General features: G+C 37.3%; 1 pseudogene; it reads right to left on the bottom strand.

The window, feature by feature from the left end:
• Nucleotides 1–9,477, bottom strand: part of LOC138044993 (TBCC domain-containing protein 1-like) — a 15,572-nt pseudogene extending 6,095 nt beyond the window's left edge.
• Nucleotide 9,478: the final 1 nt, after the last annotated feature.

Genomic DNA, 9,478 nt, shown 5'->3' with positions numbered 1-9,478 from the left:
TATGAGAGGTTTATGGTGAACGAAATTTGCAAGGAAACCTTGGGGGAATGTATCTCAGAGAGTAATGAATGAATTTAAGAAATCGAAAGTGGTTCATCGTTGTCTGTACTCTTATCGACAACGATATTTGTCATCACAGTGGTCAAAATGTTGTGGACTCACCAGGCGCAGTGCAGAGTACAGACAACGCTGAACCACTTTTGATTTTTTCATAGCGTGGACCCCAAAATCATGATACAAAGGAACAGAAAGCACGCATTGTCTATAACTTTCTCTCAAATTATGATTAATTTATTTTCCAAAATGAGCGGTTTCCTGATTGGCTAATTGGCATTGCGTGACAAATTGACGAGAGTGCATGACGCGATCACGTGTTGTCTAGACTCTTGATCGACAACTGGCAAAATGAGTCCAAACCAGATGCGAGATTACAAGCAATTGTGGTTAAAAAAAAACGTGTTTGGACTGCGGCCCTTGAGAGGGTTTATTAATTGTCACTCCTGTTTGCCCATCCCATCTAAACAAAATTACCATCAGGAATTCAAAACCACACAATGAAGATGATTAATCAATTATTTATCATTACTCTGAGAGCATAATTGGACATTGGCTCATGATACGGCTTCTGTGAGGGGGTTGCTCCTTGCTGGGACACATTGTTAGGATCTGTTTCTTGATGTCGCAAGGAGACTGTGCTCATCAAATGTAGCACTGAGGCTCAGAAGAAATCTGTGTACAAACAAACTTAAGACGGAATTCTCATAAAAATTATGTACAATAGTAAATATAATCTCTGTTGGCCACCAATGTTAGTAGTATGTTTCATCTTACAATTTAATAAAAATTATTCTTTCAGTGGCGATTTTCTGGTTATTTTTATTCTGCTTTGTATTTTCTCTTCATGTTTTGTTTTTATACCCTTCCACATACTCCTGAACCCGGAGTATTTTAATCAAATTTTAAACAATAAAACCTTATTGGCTAATCATCTTTTACATATTTTTAAGCAAAAAAAAAAAAGGGAAGTTAACTTCAACACTTATTTTAAGACCTTCTTAGTAAACGATGAAAAGCCACCAGTCCAGCCCAAATGGAATGGTTGTTCATAGTATTACTAATCTGGGACGGTCTTTACTAAGATTAGTTCGGAAACAGTTTTCACAAAAAGCTCACAAGATGTTATTTTGTTAAGAATGAGATCCTTCTAGGAAGAGGTTCCTAAGATCTTATTACGCTTTTCACCAAGATCTATTAGTAAGATTTTAGTTAGATCCTTAAACGATCTTTTCTGAAGATCTTATTTAAGATGCTTACTCGATATTGTAAGATCTTTGCCAAGATCTTGTAAGATTCTTACTAAGATCTTATGTGAGATGTTTGCGAGATCTTGTAAGATTGTTACCAAGATCTTAAGTAAGATCTTTTCTGGTAAGATCATGTAATGTAGGTCTAAGATCTTGTTTAGATATGCTAAGATTCTTTTAAGATCTTACAAGATCGAAAATATCAACAACCTTAATTTTTTCTATCAAAAGTTGTTAAGAAAATGTACTAAGATCTTATTAAGATCAAAGATCTTAAACAAGATCTTATTAAGATTTTCATCTCAAACCCATCTTACAAGATTCTTACAAGATCCTAATAAGATTTCCACCTGGGTAAATGAAGTTCAGTTTTAATCCAGATGCCTATCCAGTTAAAAGTGAAGTCAAACTATCCTTATCAGTTGAAATTGACTCTTTCAGGAATGTAATAATAATTGAATGTAGTTTATCTCATCAAACAATATGTCAGCCATTTCCTACTCTCTACAAGCGTCTCCTGTTGTTTGAGTCCACCACGTGCAAGGATTGATGATACCCCAAAAGGGTTCACCTGCAAATTGGACCTCAGCCATGACTGGAGCTGACGAAAAGAAAATGTTCTGGAGATCTGTGGAAAAGATAAGAATTAATTTATATGCAAGATTAATTTTAACTTATCCCGAATTCACAATGATGTCTTCTTGCCACTCTGGTCTTAAATGCGTGAAATGCAATAGACAACACTTACCTTCGAGAAACCAGACTTAGACCTTTCATGTTGAATACATGCAATTTCATGTAGTGGTTGAATTGCCCTGTGAAAATATTTGAACAATATTTAATTGTGCGCCTGTGACAAAAACCTGGCAATGCTAGCAATACCATGTGACCACCATAACACAACACTTACTGTCATCAAGACAGAATTGATTTCAATAAACACAAATTTTTGTAATGAACCTCCAAAACGTCCATGATGACATCATCTACCACATTTTCATTTAAGCATACTTAAAATAGCATGATGTAAGGATTTTTTGGATGGGGTAAGGCAACACAAAATTTCTGTCTGAAGTCATGACATACGGTATCATATTAAATATTCTTCTTGCTGACATTACAGTATCATGTAACAAATGACAGACCTGTTATCAGTTGTTCCTGTTAACAGAAATCCAAGGGCCTCAAGAGCTTCAATGGTGAGACATGCTTCACTGCCACAACCATTACTTGCACTTGATTCTGACAGACGAAATATTATTAATTTCAATTAGCTAAATATTTCTTTTGTGTCCATGCACATAACGCAATAAAGGCAGTTATTACAAACATTACCTGGTTCCATCAACAACTCGAGAATGTCATTTAAATGATGCAAAACAAACATCATGTGATCATGTTCGTCAAGACTCTGTATTAAATGAAAGAAATGAGATTAAGATGTCATCATAATTTCTAGATTCACTAAGGAACTAAAATAATAATCTCTCAGATGATTTCTATACCTTGACAGCAACAGAACCCTTGTTTTCCAAGTCGGGAGATCTTGAATGTGTTGGCCATCTATTTCAGTTAAGATTCTTATTTCTGGTGAGTGAAGTACGTGCAAATCCTCCACTCATCATCTCACAACTGTCTACAATAAATTATCATTATCCATGATGTATCCAACCAATAAAATAGCCAGGTGTTGATCAAAATGAACAATCAATATTGGTTATCAATGCTGGGTGTCACGTTGGAAATGGAAATGGAAAGTAGCTGGTTAAAACTGTATACCGATAACATTCTTTAGGTCCAAAGGGATAATAATTTGCAAAGAATTAAGAGAGAAAGAAAAACATGCAATGTGGTGTTACTTCAAAGCCTCTGAATAAACTGGACTTGACTAGGTTTCATTGTAACCAGTATTAGCAGAAATAGAGAATTATAGTGACACCAAAATGTAAATTACATGTGTCATGTAAATAGACCTCAGAATTCTGTGGTTGTATAAGGTAGTAATAGAATCCAAGATATTTTGAATGTGAACAGTGTAATCTTGATCAAGATGTGTCCTGTAACCAGAAGAACAAAACAAAAATCTAAAGTGTTGTTTCAAGTGATGGTGAGTAGATTGTGCCGTAATAAATAAATAAATAAAACTCAAAGAAGTGAGGTGACCCCTTTGGGTCTACTGTACTTTCATAGCCCCACCAAGAGTAATTTAAGTGGAAACAGTTTCCTCTGATATTTACCATTTTATTAATAAGTTCTGCCACATTGTCAATTTAAGTTTTTAAAAAAACCAATACATTCTCCTGGGATGATAAAAAGGGATACAGGCTTTCAATAAAATAGACATATTCAATAAGGATACTCCTCTCCTCCTAATACCAAGGATGCCTTGAATGAGATCTTGTGAATTTGTTGAATGTAAAGGAATAAAATAAACTGCAATGTCCTTACAGAGCCTTGAGATCTGAGATGACCTGATTAGAGATGGAGATACAGTAATGTTGACAAAACCTGCACTGAGTGAGTATGTTTTGATAAAGATGGCTAACAGGTATAGAAATTGTCAATTGATATTAATTAAGACAAGACTTTCTGTTGGAACCTATCAATTAATTCTCAATAATCTTCTAGCCTGATGAATCTTTTCAAGAGTTTGTTCATTGGAATGTACATTATGTTGCAGTTAATTCTTGTTTTCAGTTAATTTTTATTTTCAACTAGTTAGTTTTTTTCTAACTAGGTACTTTTCAAAAACTTGGTAAACGTTTCTTCTCTGCTGCTATCAAAGGTTCCAGGTCAAGGCCATTGTTTTGGGAGGCGCAGTGGCCTCATGGTTAGAGTGCTCGACTCCGGATCGAGTGGCTCGGGTTTGGGTCCTGGCCAGGGACATTGTGTTGTGTTCTTGGTCAAGACACTTTACTCTCATGGTGCCTCTCTCCATCCAGGTGTATAAATGGGTACTAACGAAAATGCTCGAGGTAACCCTGCGATGGACTAGCATCCCATCCAGGGGGAAGTAGAAATACTCCTAGTCGCTTCATGCTATGGAAACCAGATATAAGCACCGGCCTGATGGACCTTCGTAGGCTCGTAACAGAGACTTTTAACCATTTTAAAATGGTTAGCTTTCAATAACTGAGCTAGGATTAGTCTGCAGTCAGTCTGCAAGTGTCACTTCTGAACTCTCACCCATCATAGCTGAGTTGTACAACACATCACTGAGAGAGGGGTATCTCCCGACCCTGTTGAAGTCTGCTGTGGTGTGCCCTTTGCCAAAACAGAAACCCCCAAGAGGTATTAGGAACGTGCCAACTGTTTTACCATCCATTGTCTCGCACCTTCAATTATTTGCTTCAAGCAGTAACATGAGTCTCAATCCAGTTAAAAGGTATTGCCATGGGTGGCTCCTTTTTAGAAGTTAAGTCATTTAAATTTCTTGGCATCCTTATTTCTCACGACTTCACGTGGGAGGCTCACTGCCACTTTATGGTGAAAAAAGCCAACCGCCGCCTATATGCTATTAGGCAGCTTAAATGCTGTGGCGTCCCTGCTCAGGACATTGTTGACGTCTATTGTTCAATTGTCTGATCAACACTTGAGTACCCTAGCGTAGTATATGTCAACCTGCCACGATATCTCTCTGACTCAAATAAGAGGATACAGAAGCACGCAATGGCCATAATTTATCTAGGCAAGGATTATAATGAGGCCCTAGCTAATGACAACATAGTAACACTACAAAAGCGCAAAATAGCTGCATGCAAACGGTTCATATCTGGCCTTACACCACAGAATCCTTTATATGAACTTGTGTTGGACCGTATCCATGTGGCTCCTTCCTCTTATCGGTTGAGGCTTCAAAGTAACAATGGCAGATTCTTGAAGCCGTGTAATACAAATACCGGTAGGTTTAGTGAATTTGTCACGAATAAGTTTGCTCTTGAACTGAATAATATGCCAGGTAATTCCGTTCAATATATCATCATAGTATTAATTATTTAAATTAATGTATCTTCTGACCTGAAATCCTGTAATTCAGCTCATTGCTGCTAGAGGATGAATTAAACATATTATTTATTTATTCATTTTTTAATTTATTTTAATGCGTGTGTTAACAACTTGCTGGCTGATTTCTGCATAATTTCTTGAAGCTACTTTTTCATACTTGTGTCCTCTGTGAGAAATTAGACTATGCACTTGGGACAAAATTTAAAACAGTTCCTGTTAAGTTGTAACTACTTTCTTGATGTTTCCTGTGAAGAGTTTGCCGTTGCTGTAATTTCATTTCTTTTGAGTTATAATCTGATGTTCCCAGTAATTGTTTCAGCTCAGAGCGATCCTTGTTTCCTGAAAGGCCGAGTTGCTTTTCTGTTTTTCTTTTAAGAAATGTTTGGCCTTGTTGTACAAATCATCTTTTGAATAACAATTTATTTGTGAATCTTCAATTCCTGTATTTCTCTATAGAAATCCATTTCATTTACGCTATTGCACTGGCATGGCTCTGCCATTTTATCAGTGCTAGAGTTACAACAGGTGGCTCTGGTGTCCAAACGTGAATAAATCAAAGATTGAACTGAGAGTGGGGTAGGATGAATAATAAAATATTTAATTCTGAGTTGCTCGTGTGGTCAAGTGGATAAGAGAGCAGCAGATCCAAAGATGTGGTTCAAGTTCAAATTCGAGTGAGTAAAAAGAAAACTCTTGACAAGTATGAAATATCCGTGAGAAGTGTTGTAGAGGGGTGGGTATAAGAGATATGCTAGGAGGGGAGCTAACTGGAAGGTAAGGGGGGATAGATCTAGGGGCAATGGGGAAGATAAGGGAGGAGTAGGAGAAGTAGAACGGAGAAGAGGAATGTCTTGTTATTCTTTAGACCCCCTAAAAAACCAAGCCCCTGTTTTTTAACTACACCCCAAAAAAGGAAAATCCCTTTTTCAGACAGTTGATAAAAAAACCTAGTTAAAAAAAACTACCTGGTAAAAAAAATAATTAACTGAAATGAAAAATTAACTGCAACATATACAATGCAATAAATGTCACTGAATGCAGTATACACTATAATTATTGCAATGACCACTCAACATTGAGAATCAATAAAGACACAGTAAAGCTCCCCCCCCCACCTCCCCCCATGTGATGCAGTTAGCTGTTAACATGCAGTGCCACAAGATATAAATATTGTATAAATAAAATATCAATGATCTTCACCCACCTAGCTCCTCCTGACTACTGCAACATGCAAAATGTTCATTCCAATTTAAATGTTCCTTGAAACTTGATGTACTCAACATATCAAAAGTCTCAAAATAACTGTAAGACACAAAATAATTTAAATGATCAGAATTAACATTTTTTAATCCTTTGACGTCCAAACCGGCCTACACCGGCCAGACTTTTACTGTCTAACGCTAGACAATTTTATTCATCAATGGACGATTTTACTCGTCAATGGGGAACCCCTGGGAGTCAATGGATTAATGTCACTTGTTACATTACCATCCATTAAGTGGCCCCCGGCCAATCAATGATGCAAGCAAAACATGCAATTCATTCCCCTTACACAGAAAATATTGCAACAAAAAGGATTTACGACTGAAGAATATTAATTTTGGTATAATAAATTTGTAATACTCACAGCCATGCCAATCTTCAGATATTTGTAATTTATTGCAAGCCACATGTTTCCAGACTGAGTAGCTTAAAAGACAAGATAGAGGTATCAATCCCACCTGCTGCCTAATTAGCATATTGGTAAAAAAACATCAATGCAAGCACTGACAAGTCCATTTTTCATGGGTAGGAGAGGGTCATACAACAAAGAACAAGGGTTTTTTGAGTTGAAGATGCATCATTCAGTCAAGCTTGCCATCATAAATAAAATATAGCAACAAAAAGTATACCTTAATTTTGGGTAACCAGCTTTTCCTTTGTTTCTGGCATAAACGGACAGCTTGTAAAGGTTCTGAAAAGTTTGATATTAAGCTAACTAAGAACTTCAATACAACAATAAAATAATCATGAAACACTCCCTCATGAGGAGCTATTTAATTAAGTCATAGTCAAAGTATATTTACCCACAAGGAGCTTAGGAGTCGTAACTTGTTGAAATGCTCTTGTGCAACCATGATATACCACAGAGGACACACCACAACACCGGGAAATCAATGCCCTGCTCTTTGCAGGGTTGTGAGCACTAAAAGGTTGTGAGAGGGGGCCCTAAGTTTATCATCCGAGGAAAGTAGAGAGTCTAACCATTTATTGTGGCAAGCAACACTGATGTGACATGATAAAAGAATCATGTGGACACACCTGCTTCGTAGGAAGGCAACTGGTTGCTTCCTGTTGTTCCTCTCTTTAAGGTAGCATAGCTTGGTAGTGCAGAAACCATTGCATGCACAATTACAATCATTTTAACCCTCCAAACAATGGAAAGTGAATGTTTTTTTTTAGTGCTTATTATTTTCTAATCATGTGACTGGCATGTGCCTCAAACATGTGTAAAGAAGCCAATTACTATTATTTCTCAAAAGAGAGCAATTGTCTCTTACAGCAGCTAAAAAATTCAAGTGGCTGAATTTTCAGATGCTATAAGAGACCATTGCTTAAATTGTACTGATAAGTGGGAGCAGCAGAAAGCATCTTACTGGAAGTGCAAATTATTGCGTTCTCTTGTTCCTCGAGAACGCATCCTAATTTGGTTTCGCAGGCTTCGCAGGCGCGAGAAATCGAGATTTTTGTGGACTGCAAATTGGCCGCCCCTCTAGGTTTTTGCAGGGGCTTTGGGCCTTGTTTTTGTGTCCATCTGTTACGTCATGCTTGTTCTCTTTTGTGGCTTCTTTCGTTGTTTTTTGGGGTTTTCTTTGAACTGGTTTAACCCTGATTGCATTCGACAAAAAGGAGAATGCAGTCCCAATGCAGCCTGGAGTGAGAGTTTTTGGTTGGGCAAAAACAAATTACATCATCGCAAAGCATGTGTATACGAGACGATCAACCTTGTTCCCAGGGTCTCTGGAGAGACCCTGAGACCGAGGTTGCGAGACCATTTGTTCGCGATCGCTCGTTTCTAGAAGTTTTTATTCTGGACCGAGCGTGACCTGCTTGGTCAGGATGTAAGATGACGTGCTTTTGTTACATAGCTGGGACAACATTATTTATTCCTTTCACGAACACGACTTTGAATCGCCTTGGCTTTGGGATGTTAACAGCCATATTTCATTGGCTATAGTTTGATTACATTTGTTGACTTTAATGTATAGTTGCAGTGGCCACAAATAGTTCAGTCCGTTTCCGGCGAAGGTCGACATTGAATCGATGGAAGAGTACTCTGAAGCCAAGACCTATAAGAGTAAGCCAAAACTAAGGAAGGGCAATGTAAAAGCTGCCTTATTTTTATTCATTGGCAGAAATAAAAATTATTGCCAGTCACAGGGAGTTTGTCCGGGAGTTTGTTAAAATAAACCACGGATAAACGGAAACGCAACAGCAAATGTTACAGATGTTAGCTGATATTTGTGCTTCCAGCTCAGAATACACGGAGTACTAGATGTAACACAAGTATTCTTTTTAAAATTTAGCCTTCATGCTTCAACATTACCAGTAAAAGTGAAAATGAGACGTTTTAATAACATGAATTTGCGAGTTTACCGAAACTGAAGCCGTCACGCAACGTGTCATCAAAGGTGATATCAAAATCCACAGATATATCAAATTCCACAGAACAAACTTCAGTCGTTCACAGTAATGATTTCAGCAACAGACAACAATTATCACAGGCGGAGAACGCACTCCTAATCTTTTATTACTACTAGTATATATATATATATATATAAATAGATACGTAGACTTGAACTGGGTCAAAAACATTTATTTCCTACTCTGAGGATTGCTTCGTAAGATTCATGAAACTCAGAGTAGCAAATAAATGTTTTTGCCCTGGTTCAAGTCTACGTGTCTGTCTAGAAGAAACTTACGTGCAACGTGAGCTTGGGGGGCAAAGGAGCATGAATTGCGCCAAACTCAAAGGGATCAGGCTTTACCCAAAGGGAAATAGTAGACATCCTGCATATGCAATTCAATATGAAAGATGAAATGCAATAAAATCGAACCAATAAAGTAATCTTGTACAATTTCAGCCATCATAACAATGACACGCCATTTTGTCCCGCCATATTTCACAA

The sequence above is a fragment of the Montipora capricornis genome, chromosome 4 (assembly GCF_036669925.1).
Source record: "Montipora capricornis isolate CH-2021 chromosome 4, ASM3666992v2, whole genome shotgun sequence".
NCBI classification, from domain to species: domain Eukaryota; kingdom Metazoa; phylum Cnidaria; class Anthozoa; order Scleractinia; family Acroporidae; genus Montipora; species Montipora capricornis.
The sequence above is the reverse complement of the archived record's forward strand: the minus strand, read 5'-3'. Positions and strand labels throughout refer to the sequence as shown.